We start from the raw sequence: 19179 nt of genomic DNA, 5'->3' as shown, positions 1-19179 counted from the left end.
AGAGTTCAAGGTTAAAAGATGATGGAGACAGAGGCAAGAACGCGGGGAGAGGAGGCGTGTAAAATGGAGGGGGCCCGTGAGCGAATCGAATCGGCTCGAAGAGAGGAGCGACGAGGAAAGGAAAGATACCACGCTTGGATACCTGTAGATTTGGATCGTAATAACGGCATTAGAATAATAAGATTTATGCTAACGGACGATAACGCGGTACTTAAACGCGGTGCCATTACCATAACGTTGAGGGAATTACAATGGCAATTAAAACGTCCGATGGAAGGTGTGCCTACGTTAACGGCGCGTCCCGGAATTCAGGGTAACAAGCATCCAGGTTGATACGTTCTCTGTGTTAAACGGCCAAAGAAGAAAAAAAAGAAAAAACACGATTTTTGATTAAGAAGCCTCCCATAAAAGAAACTATCATTTTGTAGCAATTTATGCTCGATAAAATACATATCTCTCCTGTAACCGGGAGATTACTTAACGAGGAAAAGTTTCAAGAGCACGGGAAGCGCCTTTTGCAACGGAGACACGCGATTTAATCAAATCTGGCGTAATTAAAGCGATTCCGTAAGTGCAACGAAGAGAGGAGATGCCTGCCCCCGTCCCGAAATAATTACGGACTCAGGTGTCCCGTTGTATTCGCGTCTGCGTTACACCTGTATCCGCTGTTTCTTACCTGAGCAAATATACTCGTTTGTATCGAGGACGAGAGTGGTACCAGTCACAACGGGCCGAGAAGAAAGAGAAGACGAGGATGGCTGACGAAGAGACAACGAAGGGAAACGAACGAAGAGGGAACGAAGACAAGAAAAACGTACCGGCCGCGAGACAGACAGAAATCGAGAATCGAAGACAACGAGGGAAGAAAGAAAGGTTGATGAACGAACGAGGAGCGAGAGAAGCCGAAGTACATTTGCTCCGCGGAGGAAGCAGCAACGGAGGCAGTAAGATAATACGAAAGCTCTTAAAGGAGGCAAAAAGCGAATTGCCGTAAATCTTGCCACAGGTGGGGAAGCCGCGGGTGGCGACCCAAGAGAGAGGGGTCATTTAAGCCACGGGCCCCGATTCTCTTCGGCTGTAAACGACTGCGTCCCTTCGTCTCGCCCTTCCGCCTTACTTCTGGCCCCCTTCTTCTTCTCCCACTTCACCATCGACAGACTCGTACCTCGAACTCTCGTAAAAACCTCACCTCGTCCTTCTGCTAATCGGCAACAAACACATTGTCTTTGTATTGTTGCGTGGCTGCCCTTTTCACCGCTACGGTCCTCGACTACCCTATACTCCTGTCTCCTTTCACGAGGTTTCTTGCCTCCTTCCTCAGCTGCAGCCGATCTCTCCCAGGCCCCCTTTTCGCATCTTTCGCAAACCTTTTTCGGTAAATAAGCTTAGTTGTTGTCGTTTTCGCCGCTACCGCCACTATGCTCGATTTGATCGACTCGCGTGATGAAGAGTCGATTGTTTTCGAAAAGGCGATCTTTCAAGGTTTCGCGAGCCTGAAGTTGTGGGCTGTTAAGATTTGATAGGCTGATGCCCGAGTATTTTGTAGCAGGATTTGTTTAGAGTTTGATTGTTACTATCGGTCGGTTAACAATCTCGATGCGAATTTCTGGTTTTGTGAATACGTAAAATATTGTTTAACTCTTCAAATATAATAACAAGTAGTTTACTTTGGATATTTTGTATATGTTCGCGTATTTAATTATATTCGAAAAGTTGTACTTCATTATTGAGAATCGCGAATATGAAATTCACTAGGGAGAATCGATTTGTACTTCGATATAAAAGCTACTGGAAATTTCATACGGAATGATCTTAATCTTCATTGACGATCGGTAATTCGAAGAGAAAAGACATGGCGGCTCCGCGTTCGATTCAATAGCGGCCGACAACATTCAGCGAAACGGACTATTATTCCACGCTGGGAAACTGCGGATATAATTTCGTTCTCCAGTACGACAATGACAACATTTCATCGTGCAAAATATTCATATTCGGGCGCAATTAAATTGTTCGCAGGAAATTTCTGTCATAACATTTACACGGAGTTCACGCTAATTTATTTAATTCCTTTCGAAAGTTACAAACATATATCTGTCCTCTGATTCTACATTTCCAATTCTGCGTATATGTATAAAATCAATTTTTCTATTGTAAAAGAACATATACGTTACGAATGTATTTGAACAGCTGTAGAAATACTTTCTGAATATATCATGTATATTATATATGAAACATTTTGAAATTTCATTAGCGTTTCTTCCAACTTTCGTATGCATTTTCAGATTGCTCTTGAATACCAATAGGATCATGACAATCTTGTCTGATTACATACATTGAAATATTATATATGAAATACACGGTGCTCAAATACTTTCATCCACCACTCGACCGTCAACTGTCTTCACAATATCCTCAACCATCGGATGTTACTACATTTCACTCAATATCCTCGATTCACCGTGCTCGTAAAACGAGAAACATCGGTAATCTTGGTTCGGCGTTCCCTGCAGCTGGACATCCTCACCACTATCGAACTACGTCGTACCCCGGAATAACGATGGCTGAGAATCAAACGTCACCGAATCCTTCGTCGACCCTCCGTCTCTCCATTTACGAGCCCTTATCATCCTCTTTATCACCCTTCGGACACCGCAACGCATTCTAGGTTACGCGTATACGTACGCGAAGGACAGAGTGCGTAGCACCTGGTGCTCGCGTGGAAGGTGTGGACATGTCACGGTTGGTTCGTAACGACTCTGAGTGCTGCAACCACATACATACACGTGCAAACGCACTGAGATACGGACATATACGTGCGAACATACTGAGATAGAAACACACACGTACAAACACATTGCAATACAGCCACGTACGTACAAATGCACTGAAATACTGACGCAGACACAAAGATAGAGAGAGAGAGAGAGAGGACGAAGCAACGAACTGGCTGCCACATGGTTTTCCACGGCGAGGAGGCAAGGGAATGCGTGGAGAACGAGAGAGGACGAGAGAAGGTAGAAGCCCCAGCTAATTAAAACCGCGGATGGTAATTAATTAAGCAGACGTCAGAGGAGATCTTAGAATTCTACGCGCGGCCAGGGGTTCTCCGAGTCTGCACAGACATCAGTGGGAAATCGAAGCTGAACAACGACCAGTGTACAGGGCAAAAACCGTTTCGTCGATCAAACGATAAATAAAACAAACGTTCGCTTGGACATCTGCAGAATGATGCTGGAATCGGTATAAATTACGAATACGATGCGATTTCATAGTTTCCCTTTCTTCCTTTTCGTGAGATGTTCCGTGAAAGATGATCGAGCATTTCCTTTTTTCAACCGGGGGTAAAATGAGGCGATCAGTGCTTCTCAAAGCAGCATGATTCGAGAGGATGATGTATAGTATTCAGGCAATTTCTTGCTACAAGGTTGCAAGGTCGCTACGGGTTTATCGATCCGTAAATACTCTCATATTGGGATAATACGAGATTTTGGTTTTGATTTTTAATGCTTTCCACGTTCGATGTGAAATATTTGAAAATTTTGGCTAATTATGATATTATGAAGTTCATGTCAAACCTGTAATTTGGCGAAGATATTAACATCTCTGTTAATAGCAACATATGTATTCCAATAATGGTGTTCGAGTAGATACAACGAGGGAAGAAACACGTAGAAATGTCTGAATACATATCTATGTTGGAAAAAACAGATAGACAGAAATTGTATTTCTGAATGTCGTTTCGCGGGAGTTATGAATATCAAATCAAGAAAGTTGTTTACCAACGATAAATATTGTTTCGCTGGGAGATATTCCCTGGCAGGGACATTAAAAATTCTTCTATTAATATGGAACTAGGAACAACGTTGTTTCTTGTTACCACTGTAACATTGCTATTCTTGTTATTATCTTTGTCATTGCGCTACTTGTTAATTGCAGTCATGAAATTCTCTTATTCACAGATCTTTCCCTTGATCATTTCAAAATTAACGTCGCTTCGAAATTTCTTATTATTCGTTAATAGTAAACTGAGGACATCTGTGCATTTATATTGGATTTAGATTGGATATAAAATGCAGCAGTGAAATTTTGATTTTATTCATTGACTAGTATGAAAACCGCTATCCACTCGTAAGACATTGAAAGTAGAATCAATTTTAATAGACTTTTTCTAGTCTAAAGCAATCTAAAATTTGTATTTAAAATTGTTAAAAAATCTGGATCTAAGTATACTTTCAATCGTAACAAAAATCCAAAGATGTACAAAGAGTAGCATTTCTGAATACTCTAGTTATAATATTTTGAAGTTCAGATAAACCTCTGCTTCTATATTCTACTCTTCTATTCGCGTTTATAAATATATCAATTTGCATGAAGGATCATAGTCCAGTTATTACCGTACTTCGACCCGAGAAGTATAAAGAAAACTTACGCATGATTTATACACATCATCAGTATGACATCGAAAAGAGTGTCGAATCTAATTTCAAATTTCCCGTATCTAGAACAATGTTATTAATATACGAAACGATATTTCGAAGTTAAAACAAACCTCTACTTATAAGCTCCATTCCTCTATTCGTGTTTATAAAGATATAGATTTGCATAAAAATCTGCAATCTAATGATCACACGCGCCAAAGTCAGAGGTGATATAAAAAACAGATTATGCATCATGCATATATTAGCTGTATCACCTTAAACACCTATCACATCTAGCTCTTTTTTTTTTTTTTACTACATTTGCTAGAAATGAAAAGAGGATAAGATGCAAAATATTCATCTGGCAGTCATCATCCTTTGGTATTTCAATTCCCGTGAAATCTCTACAATGCAATAGCCGGAGTGGCCAACTAATCCGTGGCAATCGAAATTACAGCAATTAACGTTATTGCTCGAAGCGACATCGCGCAATCAGTCTTGTTCTTCGCGTTTCAATCCACTTTCTCGCTTTTCCTGATAACGCGCGCGCGCTTCTCTGGCATCTGTTACGAAATGGGAGATCAAGAGTGGCCTCGATAGCGCGATCTTGAGACCACCTCCGTGGTTCAAGCGTATCGTATCTGATAAGAAACGAGGTTGGATTCTCTCTCCCTGATGCACACCCTTCGACAATTCTTCGCATTAACGTGGCCACGTCAATCTCGTATACCATTTATATGTATGGACTGCAAGTTAGTGCGAAAACCACTTTGGGAATTGATTCGTAATTTAAGGATATTGAAACGAGATTGTTTATCGATAGCATCGACGATGCTTTACGTAATCTTGGAGATAGTAATTTCTATATTTTACGAACGACAGATGTATATAGCTGACCAAAGATTTAGGGCCATTTCTCTAGTTGCATTCGTGTTGAAGCTGCTACTAATTTTTAATTACTTTTGCTATTAATTTAAAGTTAATGATAGATTTTTGACTAAGGAAAATTTTAAAATAGAAGGATTGTAAAGAATTATGCAGTCTTCGATTTTTGAAAGAATTATAGAATTTTCTACTAACTTTACTATTAATCCGAAATTCATTTTACAGGCGTCGATAATAATAATTTCCCTGTGGCCAATAAAATTTTTTTATTGGAAAGTATCACAAGATAGAGAAACTTTAGGATAGCTTCCTTCCAAGCTCATAAATTCACTGGTTTTTAACCAGTAGTACTTGTATATATGTGTACTTGAATGTACGAAACGACCATCTAAAATTTGGCTAGAAGCTCCTACATCATTGATCTATGTATTACATCTTTACCTCTCGCTGTCGAACTACATTTGTAAAATAGCTAACAATATCTACAACATTATCCGAAAATATATATCACTGCAATTTATCAAAAAAATATATCGAAACATAAAACACAAGTCGACTAAGTCGAACGCGCTTTTTTTTATAAAAATTTATCTCATTGTTCCTATACAATGAAACCGTTCGTAACATTCGCTCGTACATTAACTGGTGCCCAGTATCATCGTCCTACAAAAAAGTGAAAGAGAAAGAGAGAGAGAGAGAGAGAGAGAGAGAGAGAAAGAGAAAGAAAGAGAGAGAATGGTAGATTCGTCGATGAGAACGAATCGATGTAACCGAGGCTAGCAACGTGCGGATGTAAATGAAACGGAACTTCGGAAATTTCATGAGGAAAGTTGAGCAAATTAACTTTTCGACGTCCTTCGATCCGACCAACTTTCGTCGACTGGTTTAGCCTACCTATCCGAAATGGTTCGCGATTCGTCGAAAAATAACCAGCTAGCTCCTGCTGGTCGATTTTCGAATAAGTAGGGAGACATATGCTCGTGCTATAGCTACGAGTTGAAACGCTGTGTACACGTTAAAGAGGGTGAGGAGAAGGGTGAGCAGGGCGCATCAACGTTGCGTGTTGCATCCGTGGATAATCTCTGCTTACGCTCGAAAAGCATCTCTGCCAAGTAAACTCTACATTCCCATTTTACGCTATGATCCATCGTTAGAAAGCAAAGACCGCGGCCGGGGAATTAGCGAAATCCTCTCGAATCAGAGTGGCCCGAGTGCTGCCCGGTCCCTTAGTGCTCCATTAGTATACATAATAAACAATAATCGTGGTACAGTTACACGGGAAATTACCGTCTCCTCTTAGCCACTGGACATACACCGGACCGACTTCTGCCCGACCTTTGGTGCCATTCTCTTAACCCCGAGGGAATGTCTAAAAGCCAGCACGTTCTTATTAGCCTTCTTTCTTTTGCCTAAACCAGATATTCTCATCGTCCAAGAACCTGAAAGCTCTTTTGCGTTCTTGTCGTGAGCTGACGGTCGGTGAATGTGTTCTTTATAATGGCTCCAATACGAGCTTGATCTCCAGTCGAAATCGTACTATGGAACCACTATGGTACTCTCTTACCGTTGGAAATTTTAAGATTCTGTGATGTAGTAAGGTATTTCAGTTACCTACGCTTCGACATGTTAAAATTCAATCTTGAACTTCGCACAGAATAATCAAACTTGTAAATTATTAGACATCGTTAGTCTTTGCTATATTAACGAAGTGTAACGGCACTCGACAGTAAACCTTTCAACGGTTTCTGTCCCGTGGCTTGCTACATAAAGACTCTTTCCTTCGGACAAGATGATTGCCAGATGGCGAAACATTTTCAATTAGCCTAAGGACCCTTCTAAGGACTCTAGCTAAGGTCCTTCAAACAAACAAATAGTTTTTGTCTTATTATTCCCTAAATGTATTACCTACTACGGAAAGATATGGGAAATCTGGTTTTTCTCACGTACGATGCTTCCCGCTAGCAACTTTCTCTCGAGAGCGGTTAGCATCCTTCCTCAACCACCAACCTAGAGATTAACCAACAATGACGTTTGCCATATTAAAAGATCCTTAATAGATGCACTTTGGTATGTTACCAACGAAACAATACATCGCGACCTTAAGATATCTACAGTTAAAGAAGACATATCCAAATTCAGTAATAGATATAACATAAGAATTAACAACCACCAAAACCCTCTAGATTTAAATTAGATTCAGCTAGAATCAAACATACGATAATCATTTATTATTCACGTTATAGTACCACGCCAGAATAATTTAATTATAATTCTCAATGAGAATTGATTGTAAGCTACTTCCAAATAAAAAAAAAGAAAGAAAGAAAACAACGACGTCCATTTCCCTCACTTTCCTAACGAAGGCTTTCCTTGACGAATCCGATGATCTCGTATTCTTAGACATACCCCATCATCGTGACGGAAAGGCAGTCGACCGTTGACTAGAGTTCCTCGACGCATCTTCAGCAATCGTCGTCCTAACTTGTACCGCGCATTCTGCTCAATCGCTATCGTAACACGCCGTCTAGAAGTCGAGTTGTAACCCGAAGTGCGAACCGCTAAGTGTAATCGCGAGCTCTACGTAAAGTGTACACAGCGAGTATTGTTAATAAATATACCGTTAATTATACTCGAGTGTTTCTTCAACTCCTATCACGACTTATCCATCTCAGAAAGAATGACAGAACTTCTGTGTATTTTAGGTTCAGTATATGCTAGATAGAGCAGAATTATAGTATATTTGAGCCGGCAAGGAAAAACTAATAAAACAAACGACAAAATAATTTCCACAAAGAAAAAGCTACACAAGGTAATCAATAAGAATAGAAGTTGAACAAACTGTCCTTTCGATGAGTTGAATCCTTTTGATAATTAAAATCCTCGTAAAGCTGTCGATGTGCACGATACGTTTCACCGTTTATCAAACCATTGATAACGAATTAAATGATCTGTTCACAAACGTAGATCATTAAGAATGCTTAAAAATTGTCCGTAGCAAATCTGGTGATTCACAAGACAGATTAACCTAACAGTAAACTTATCTCAATGTATTTTGTTGGTAACTTGTCTGTACAATCTTGCAGAAGAGAAGAATAAATATTTATACCAGTACGTAGATTTACTAGTATTTAGAGAGATCGTAATTGTACAAGTATCGTCAACCATTAACCATACTTTTGTTCATCGGATATTGCGACAAAATAAACACTTTCCCGTAACGCGTCGATTTGAAGAAGTCACTTTGTCAGAGTTCCTGGAAATCTTCGTTACAATCGGAGAAAAAGACAGAGAAGTTGTGTGACGTTGCGCGTTAGCTTGTTTAGCTAGCTAGCTGGAGAAGTAGATCGACGAGATAGAAAATACACTGCGCATTATCCAGCGACGAGCCTAATCGAGTAGTAGACCGACTCATTCTGGTGCACAGGCCACCTGTCGTATTGGTGGCCGGTGTTGGATCTCAATCCGGTCACCCTGTAGACCGTGGCTCCGGGATAAAGTATGGTAACAGAACACCTAAGTAAGAGGTTCGCCGTGTACGAAGCACAGTGTATACGGCGCTCTCTCTTTCTTCGTGTGTAGTCAAGAGGTATATTAGCGTGTGTTGTTTGTACGACGATGAACGTAAAGACGAGAGAGACTCGACGAGGTCCGTGGTCGGATAGAGAACAGGGACGAAAGAGGGATTGAAAAGGAAGGAGAGAAAGGTAGGAAACAACCGAGAAAATAAATGAGAAAGAGAAAGAAGGAAAGAGAAGAAGCAAGAGAGAGATGGACGGTATGAGGGGACGGTCGTTGAAATGGAGAGGAGAAAGGAAGAGAACGTAGAGGGTGGTGGTGTGTGAAAGAGAGTGAGAGAGAGAGAGAGAGAGAGAGAGAGAGAGAGGAAGATGCATAATAGACAGAGAGAAAGCGCAGGCGCACGTGAGTATGTTACGGGGATGGCCAGAGGGCAGCTAACGTTTATAATATTAACGCTAATGGACTACCTTATACCTTATATACCATCCGACCCCTCACCAGCCTCCCTTCCCCTTCTCCACGTCTCCAGACACCCTTCTCAGCTCTCGCCAAAGTACGGGATAATATTCATGGATGTATTCGAGCTAATGCTCCAAGGCGTCCCGGAGAAAAGGGAGGAGAGTGCACCAGTGGCTCGTGTCAGATAGAGAAACAACGCGAGATGGTAGTTGTTGGTGCGTTCGAACGAGTGTGAAAGTAACGCGGACATAGACTTCACAGAACCGATATACGCTTCTTTAAAATTGCCTCCTAAATCGGGACAGGTTTTCTCTCCGCACTTGAAATATTCTTCTCGGCATTATACAAGCGAGCAGAGCAGCCAGAAGAGTTGCCCCAAGATCGCTAATGCTCGGCTCCTTTTTCTTTTTTTCCGCGTCAGGCTTCGATCAATTATTATCTGTCAGGCTGAATTGGAAAGCTTCGAAAATAATTTCCCGATCGTGACACTTTTATGGTCGTATTACCTATCGAGTATTCCTTCTTCCATCACCTTCGTTCGCGCTCCTTTTCTTCCCTCCGTTCTTTCAAGCTAATTGGAAACGACGCGACACGCGTCGTCTCGCGAACCCAGCCGCGCTCCGACCAATCCGATAAATCTCGCGTCGCGCCCCTATTAACGTGGTAATTCGTAAATGGCGCGTCTGAAACGCAAGAAATAATAAAAGCCCCCGTCGCGTCGGGCGCGCGCGGCCGCTCTCCGCCGCCCGCCGGATCCACTCTCCTCATCAATATACGGCAGAGTAATATTCATAATGTAATGGAAGCGGCGTAATGTAAGCTAATGCATCCTGCAATTTCTTGAAAGCATTCGAATAATTCAGCCCGGCCGCCAGTGTATTCCTAATATACTTAAAAATTTCTGCCAAGTATCGAACGGGAATAATCGACGGCGGGACGCCTTTATGAGATTGAAAACGCGTTCGAGTAACTGCACCACCTACCCCCCGACATAGACACACAGGCTCCGGATATCTTATTTCAAAGCGAGATTTTCAATCGTCCAGGCTCTAGCTGTATTACGTAACCGACTAAAGAAAACTATGCGAGCATCCCAGTGCGTGAACTCCGTGGAAGGGTTTAAGCTTCCCCCCCCCCTGGGAAAAAACCAATATTCTTCTTCTTCGTGCTTTTGATACGGAACCATCCTTTTGTTTTATCGTTATTTCAAAGTTGCGCCAAGATTGACGATTTGTTGTTTGCAGAGGTTACTCCTCGGTATTATGGAGCAGTTAGTCAAGGTTCGACCCTGGTTGACTAACAGGAGGGTTAAGTTGTCGAGCTTAAAATTAGAAAAGGCAGTTACACAAGAAACTATGAACACGACGTTTCTTGACTCGTTGGCTGCGTTCTGTTGGTCATTATAATATAAAAAATATGTTATGTTCTAGAGCTGCATAGTATGAGAACAAATGAAATATTGGTGTGCATGATTTTTCGTTTCAATTTCATGTGAAATATCTTCATAGAACGTTAAAACTCTCGTTTCGTTCGCTGAGTGAGAATAAAACTGAGATATACAAACTCGAGAATCACACGCTAGGATAGAGTAGGCTTGAGAATGAAATAAATTTTCTTATAAAAGATCGATATTTTCTCTTTACATAACAACGTCCACTTTGGAAATTATCTGTGAATCGGAATTAGCCACCAACTTTCGCCATTTATTTCTTTATCAATATTGAACTTAAGATAAATGCTATCGTGATCAACAGACTAGTAATTAAAATATGACGGATATTACTATCATCGCGAAGGAGGATTTATTCGGTGGCGAGGTAATAGATAAACGTTGTTAGATAAAACAGTCTATACAAATAGGAGGAACGTCGACATCGTCCATTATCGAACGTTCCTCGGCGTCGACGTTTTCCAAAACGTCTCTTCTCGACGATTCATTAAAAATAATGGATATTCATTAAAAATAATGAAACTCCGAATGCGAAATACTGGCTCGATTATTTGTTCGAATCGCACTTAACGCCATTAAAAGGTTTCGTTATTTTTTCCTCCTACTCTTCGTTTTACTCTTACTTTTCCTTTTTTCTCCTAACGAAATTCTTCGCGAATCGATCTCTATCCACACTCCTGGTCTGACTTAGCGCGTACACGCGCGCACAGATTGAAAATTATATTTCTGTCACGGTCGGTGAGTCGCGCTAAACGAAGCAATTCATTTGCGCCCGCCGTAAGTTCGATTCGTTAAATCTGTATCCGAGAGCGAAATTTCGTTTTAATTATCGAAATGAACGAACAGACGGATTGGGAGGGTTTCGAGGGACCGACACGGAACGGTTCGAAAGGAAAAATATCGTCGGATAATTGGATCGTTAAGGACCGAATTTCTCCGCCTTCGCGTTACGACTTTTCAGCTATATCAGGATATACCTGATAAATTCTATCTTTATCCTGGAAGAATAAAAATGGTGCATAAACAAGACAGTGATACGTAATTTTCATTGAAAAATCTTTACTTCTCAAATTAAGATGAGAGAATTTGTTCGCTAAAAGCCGATAAAACGTGTTTCATAGCGAGCTTGTCTCTCGTGAGGATCGACCTTTTCGTCGTTGAAACTATTTATTCTGCTACCCGGATTAATTTCGTTAAGAGAAATCGTTCCATTCCCCCTTACACTGCTCGACGGTCTATACTGAATAAATTTTTCATTAGCGATTATTAAATCCGCCAAGGAATTTCATTTATCACTCATTCCTCCGTGAAACATTCAATTGGCTTAATGTCAACAAAACATATATTGAAAATACCTTGAGAAAACTATTCAGCGTCCAGCGACGTTACATTCCATGTGTTTCGCGAATTCATTTTGCGACCGCGATCCCACGCAGTCTCTTTGTCCTTGTAATGAAAATTTACGGGTACTTCAGCTATTTCCTAATTACGACGCTTCCAATAGCGTATATCGAGCAGCGGATTCGTTACTGTTTGCCCGTGTTTCACGATTGCCGGATCTGTTTCTCGATTGGATCGGTTTCCATTGCAGTGGCCTTGTTAGACGTTTAATATCGCGAGCCTTGAACTATTGTACCTACGTTATAAAAAATACCAGCGATTTCTAATAGAAGCGAGGAAAATTAATTTTCACAAATGCTTCGTGTGTATTTACCTGAAATCTCTTAATAATAATAATCTTTGAATAAAGTCGAATAAAATTTCCAAATAGAAACTGTCGTGATGTCGCGATCACCACTCGTCTTTCTTCTCTTAAAGGGAACCGCCTTTACAGATAAAACTTAAAAAATCTTCGGAAGACTACGGAAGAAAAAAGATTGTCTTGCAAGTCACTGATTTAACTCTCAAAGCGTGGAGTTGCCTCGCTTCAACTCTAAACTCGTTTCGTTTTGCATTTCGCCAGCGTAATTAATTGAATCTTAACGAAATACAACTTCGGATAAAAAAGAAGGAAAAGGAAAAAGAAATAGTAATCTCGAAGGTGGAGAATATATTACAACGGTAGAGGGGTTGGAAACGATAAAAACAAGTTCACTATCTTATACGAAGAATTACATCGCGCTACCGAACGACCTGCGACGAACATAAACCAGACGATTCTCAACTCTTTCCAACACCGTGCAATTTCAGCCGAACCCAATTTCAATATTACAAACGCGAATCGATTACTCCTGTCGCTTTTCTACTCACGTTGCAACGAACCCATCCCGAAGACATACACTTAACTTTTAATCACTATCATATAACTAATTAGCCCCGGTTGGCCAGAAGGGGGTTTTGTATATTAATTTAATTTTCAATCTCACGGGGTAATTCTTGGCGCAACGTTAGTTTTAATCAACCCTTCGCCCCTCGCCCCTCGCACCCCCAAAGCACGCAGCCAGTATCCACGCGAAGAGGACACGAGGGTAGAGGGGGGCACGGGTTACAGACACGGATAGGAGGAGAGCAGAGAAGAGGGGTGGCATGGAAAGGGGTAGAAGGCAGGATGGAGTACACCTACTCAGCTAATAAAAACCGGCAATAAAAACCACCCCTTAGGACCGACGGCTCTCTCGCGCTTTTCACCCCCTTTCTCTCCCTCTTCGCCGCTACTCTTCTGGCCCCCATCCTTTCCCTTCCAACCTCCGTAACCCTCGCGTCCCTCTCTGCTCCTCCGCCACTCCACCTTTCTATCTTTCTCTCCTTCGCCCCCTGTTCCTCTGTCTCCCGCCATAGCAGGTTTATTCACCTGGCCGGGATTAACTTTAATCAAGTATTTACATTTTAATTCGCTGCCATGTACACTCAACCGACCTACAGGTCCTTTACGATAACATCGTCGTTTAATTGCAAACTGCCACTTTCGTACGACAAGACGTCTGCTCTAGCCTGCGTCCAGTCTCGGAGAGAGGAGCACGAAGAAAGGAAAAAATATGCGACAGCACTATATGCGGAATAATAAGTCGAAGTAGGTGAAACGTGACCGCTGAGACGCTATTGAGAAAAAAGTATGTCTGGCCCGCGGAGCTAAAGATTGTAAAAGTCGATCGTTGTAAATCGAGTCTGGAAAATTGATATTTGACGATCATCGCCGTCATCGCCGTTGTATGGATGATAATTCAAAGTCTTGCGTGCGAGAGTCAGTGGAACTGGACGGTTATTGCGTTTCTATGTTCCGCACCAGATAGATAGATATTGTTTTATTCTGTCTTTCTTTTGTGTCGTTTTAAACGCGACATTTAAATGTACCAAGCTTTTCACACATTATCGAGTTGCGGTGATAATCGAGCCTAATCTGACGCGGCGCGAGGCTGCAGCTTATCTTGCGTGACAGCTGTTCTACGTCGCGCGATACGTTTCTAATTGAACTTAATTGGATCCTTTGTTGAATTTCATTTGACGCGAACTCGTCCCACCACGCGGCAGATGAGCTACAAAATCGAATCGTTGCGCGACTAAAATTAAAAAGCTACTCGCCGTTGTAGCAAACAGCTACTCCATTCCATGACAATTCGTTTCGATACTAAATTCATGATTACAAATTCTCAAAATTTTACTGTCCATACGTAATAAATTATTAACGCGCAAACTAGTAGACAATTTTATGTTTTTTAACAGTCTTTTAAATACAGAAGATATTACAAAATTGTATTTCGAATATTGTTACGTCAAAACTTATATCTATGCGAGAATTTTAGACATTAGACTATTAAATACAAAATTATTAATAACCTTACATATTAAATATTCAAATATTCTTATAAACATTCGAGTAGTCTCTCGGAGATAATTTCGATAAATATTCGATAAAGATGAAAACAACGCACAAAACCTAAAATTTCAGCTGTAACTAAAGAAAGATGCTGAAGGACAATAGCCCTCGTTTTCGGGGTGCAGCAGGTACCTGAAACTATTCATGCGCCCAAAGTATTTGGGTCGACCATTTGACAGGTTGTAGGGGCTGGTTATGGGTTCCAGGGTGGTCAAGGACCCAAATTTATTATTTTACGATGCTCTCTCCTGCCTACCTGCCTGCCTGACGACTATTTTCGCGCCTTTTCCCCCGACCTCCCCAATTCCGCACGGTACATTTTTACGATCTCATTCAGGTGTCAAACTTTCCAATTAACGAACACGCTACGGGGAACAATGAGTCGGCAGATCCGAGTTTTTGCACGTTCACGATCGTTCTGGCTTGAACGGACGGAAACAGATCCTAAAGTTGTTTTTTCGCGGCCCGGTTCCTGCCTGAATCCTGTTCTCCCGATCGGACCGTTCAACCCATTTTTGAATAATAACGAGAGAACCTGTTATACTTTTTGGAACAATGATTGTCATATACAGACACGGTTAATTGAATTTATTAGCAACAGTACGAAGGAATGTCGGTATAATAACATTTAATTGGAAATTTTGAGAACGAATCACGCTGGGTAGATTAATTCTATTCACTTTTTATTTAGTTTTTAAACTCTACAGACGTCCAACTACAGTCACGTAGTCTCTTAAATCATTTGATAACTTTATTTATTAAACCACTGCGTTATATGGATTAACGTAATAGTTAAAGTTCGATTTCATTATCGCAAACAGCTCCAATAATTCTCTATTTACGACAGTTGAATTGCCCTAAATTTGTGCACGAACTGTAGCACGAAACAACGCAACTCGCAGTTGGCAAACCCGAAATAACATCCTCGATGATATTATAAGCGTGGAAATACTTTATAACCGTCTTGCATTTACGCCAGAGTAAATTATGTTATCGATAGTACCTACGTCGCGATAATGGCAACTCGTCTAAAATACTCTTTCTCGACTAGTTGCATCGAATCATTTTCAGATATAGTTATTACCAAGCTAGCTACGATATACCTACATCTGTAATAACGAAACAATCTTTCTTTCAAAATACATTTTCTAGCATAGAGTAGCAGTGGAAATCGATCTTCGCCGTAAATTCTTTATCTTTATTTAATCCTTATTCCTTATTTAAATTGTCTATCAAAGTTGATTTCAAAGAAAGAAAATGTACCATAGCTCCGAAACGAAGATGTACTTTTTGACGCATCTTCGTTCCGTTTACTATAATAAGTAGTACACTATATAGCGAATAATCTTTCATAACGTATCCTACAAACGACGATTTTAGAACGTAGCAGCAACATGGTTACAATCGATGTTACAAAGCAAAAGTCAATTTTTCTTCCATTCGATTCAGCTGACTTCCTACACAGAACATTCTTTCGTCTTTCCTTACCTCGAAAATACCTCGTTCGTCCTATATTTCGCATAGATGCCAGGCCAGTGCTATTCTGCGGGTCGCGCGATCGTTGAAACGGGAATACAAACGACGCGGAGGAACGCGAAAAATAAAGGTCGGTTCCCGAGTCTCGATAAAGCAACGATTCTTTCTGCAGTTTAACTCCTTGGTCATCGTGTATTCTCTCTCCTTTGCTTTCCGTGTTACTTTCCAGAGATTAATGGCGCGCCAGATAGAAGCAATTTCAAGACTTCGCTGACAAACAGAGGCCCCGCGCGAATTTTCTGGCGATTTCGCTGGAGCACGAGCCCTCGCTGTAAATGGTTGAGCGACGCCCCGAAAAAACGCCGACAACTACGGAGAAACGATCGAATCGGTTCGTGCACTACGTGTGTGGCGAAAAGGATCTGGACTGCTGGCCAGTCCAGAAATCGTAAGCTCGCCACGCTCGATAAGGAGCCAATTACATTTTAGCCGATGCTATCTGTTCGCCAGCAGGCGCGATAGCGGCGGCAAACTAATTGGCCGCGCCAGAAAGGAGATACACCGGCGATAGCCGCGTGAATTACAGAAAAGAAGATAGATAGAGAGAGAGAAAACAAGGGCGAACTTTAGGGTAGGACACCCCTGGTGCCATACACGGGCAACCTAGTAAAAGGTTAGGTTGGACGATTTGCAGAGTAGAAATCTCGAATATAAGCGTCCCTCTTTCTTCCTCTTCCTTCTCCCTTCGCTTTTTTTCTCTCTTGCTCTGTCGTTCATTGTCCTATCTCCGACGCGCATATAATCGCCGCGGCGAAAGAAAGCCTCGAACGCAATTTCAAAGTTCGAGGCTCGTTTGGCGGCCTGCCAGCGCTCACGTAACTAACTACTTGTTTTGCCAAGCGTGTGCACACCCTCCCCGCGGCGGGCTAGGCCGTGGCCGCCACCGCCACCGCCACCGCCATCGCAACCGCCACACCAGCCGCCGCCACCGCCGCAGCCGCCGGCTGATCCCGTCGATTTTCGAAAAAGGTTAACACCTCGACTAGCGCGGATCAGCATTCGACCACGTGGCGACGGACGCGCCTGCGTGCCCCAGCCAGCCTCGAGACCTTACACGGAAATTTCTTCTCTCAGTCTTCCCGTGCCCACCAGTTGGCACGATACCCTCGCGACCCATTGGTAAAATATTATATAGCGTTCAAGCAAGCTTTTGTATTAAGAATTCACTTTTCGATATGTTTTACGTACGATGAGAAACGTGACGTGAGCCACCGCAACTCAGACCTAAACTCACAATCAGACCGCAATCTCGCGAGTACTATGCTCATCTGACACCTACAGCCTCGACACATTTGACAAGACAACCGAAAGATTGTAAATCGTGCAGTGAGATTCAATTAAACAGATGTAGTGCTTCACTCGAATTTGTCGAATACAAGGGCTTTCGAGCGTTATCTGCGATCTACGATATCGATTTCTTCGACAGATAGCAGGCGGTCACGATAAGACGCGCGAGGATCAAAGTAGATACAGAGCCTGACGGACTTACGTGAATTTTGATTGTCCGTGGCAAAGGTGCAGGAATATCTTACCTCGATCCACGGCATGCGTAGGCTGTGTTCTTGGTCGACGGTAATATTCCCTCGAGCCGCTGGCCGCCGAACAGACAACAAACAAAGACACTTTTTGCACAATGTAGTAGATCGACGAACGACACTCGTCTAACGACACGATTATTATTATTTCCTTTTTTCGTCGTGTAAACACGATGCTTGTTGTTGTCGGTCGATCCGACGGTTCACAGAAAGATCATACGAAACGGTACGACATTCGTGGAAACTACGAACTATGAGAGGTCCGTATGGAGTTACGGACAGGTGTCAACGCACCGGTCCTGCGGATCCTTCCTAATGTCACGATACCTGCAACGAGTATGACCTGTCACTCTGTCGAAAACCGTGGAATCGAGAAAACGAAGCTTTCGTTCGAAAGCCCGCGTCTTGCACGCTCGACTATTGATCTTAAGCTTCGCTTCGTATCGCGAATCCCGCACCTAACGACTCTCGTAACGCACCGACCACGATGCACCTCTCCCGGCTGCAGTTCAGTCCACTCGATCATCGACGACGATGCTCCCTTCTACGAACGATAGTTCCCATTCATCCAAGATACGTAGTCCAGGTGATTAGCGTGGACACAGCGAGCACAGTTGCGTTGCGGTGTTCCGCATCAGTTCTCCGCTCCTTCCTCGGTAGGAGAAAATCGGAACTCGGCGAGGTAACACGATGCAGCCACGACTTGATTCGCGATATTGGCCGATAGACGAGAAGACGCAGCGAATCTCGCGTAACTGTTCGCTCGAATCGCGAAATACACCGCTGTCAAACATGAGATATGGGACCGGTGTGTGAAGATCGAGTCGGACGCGAAAGCACACCGCGCGACACGTAGAACATGTACGAGCCACGACACGAACCGTACAGCACGACGGCGGACGAGCGAGTGGGGCTTTCGAGCTTTCCCCCACTCTGGCTCGGGCCGTGCAGAGGGCCAGAGTGAGCGCGCCTGGCGCCCGAGCGGATAGGCTGCAACTGAGGGGATGGCGGGTGACCGGCGGGGGGAGCGGGGAGCGCCGCGGCGGGCGCACGGTGGGGATAGGAACGCGGCGTGGTGGGGACGAGGAAGAGAGAAGCGCGAGAGGGATGGCGCACGATGCTAGGGGAACGGGGCGAGCGCGGTGGGGGAAGGATAGATGGACGTCAGGGGCGTGAGTGAAGGAGGGGCATCGATATCTCCCCTCTTTCGCCCTACCCCGGTGTACAGAGAGCGCAGTCCGCACTCCACGCGACTTTACGAGTGAAACATTTCGCGGGTTTCGCGGACGCTGGGCGTGGGATGGGGTTCCGGCTGTCGGAGGGGGAATGGAAGGGAAACGTAGTGAGGGAAGACAACAGTATTCCCGTTAATTGAACGACTCTCGTAGAGAACGAGAGGGGTGGCGGCAAGATGAGGAGGCCAGCGACGGAGGGGGAGGATTACTCGCAGTAATTACTTATTTTTATTACGCTCCGCCTCTCTGCCTTCCCCCTACCTACCTTGGGTCTCACTCTGTGTTCGTGTTTCACGACGACGAGAGGACGATGACGACGACGACGACG

General features: G+C 43.0%; 1 protein-coding gene across 2 annotated transcripts in view; it reads right to left on the bottom strand.

The window, feature by feature from the left end:
* LOC139995685 (uncharacterized) overlaps nucleotides 1–18581 on the bottom strand; it is a 169341-nt gene extending 150760 nt beyond the window's left edge. For both annotated transcript variants that reach the window (XM_072019381.1, XM_072019386.1), the window contains exon 1: nucleotides 17614–18581. The gene's annotated coding sequence lies outside the window, so the exon portion shown is untranslated. The remainder of the gene's footprint in view (nucleotides 1–17613) is intronic.
* Between the last annotated feature and the right edge of the window lie 598 nt (nucleotides 18582–19179).

The sequence above is a fragment of the Bombus fervidus genome, chromosome 16 (genome assembly GCF_041682495.2).
Source record: "Bombus fervidus isolate BK054 chromosome 16, iyBomFerv1, whole genome shotgun sequence".
NCBI classification, from domain to species: Eukaryota; Metazoa; Arthropoda; class Insecta; order Hymenoptera; family Apidae; genus Bombus; species Bombus fervidus.
Note: the sequence above shows the minus strand (reverse complement) of the source record. Positions and strands in the feature narration are given on the sequence as shown.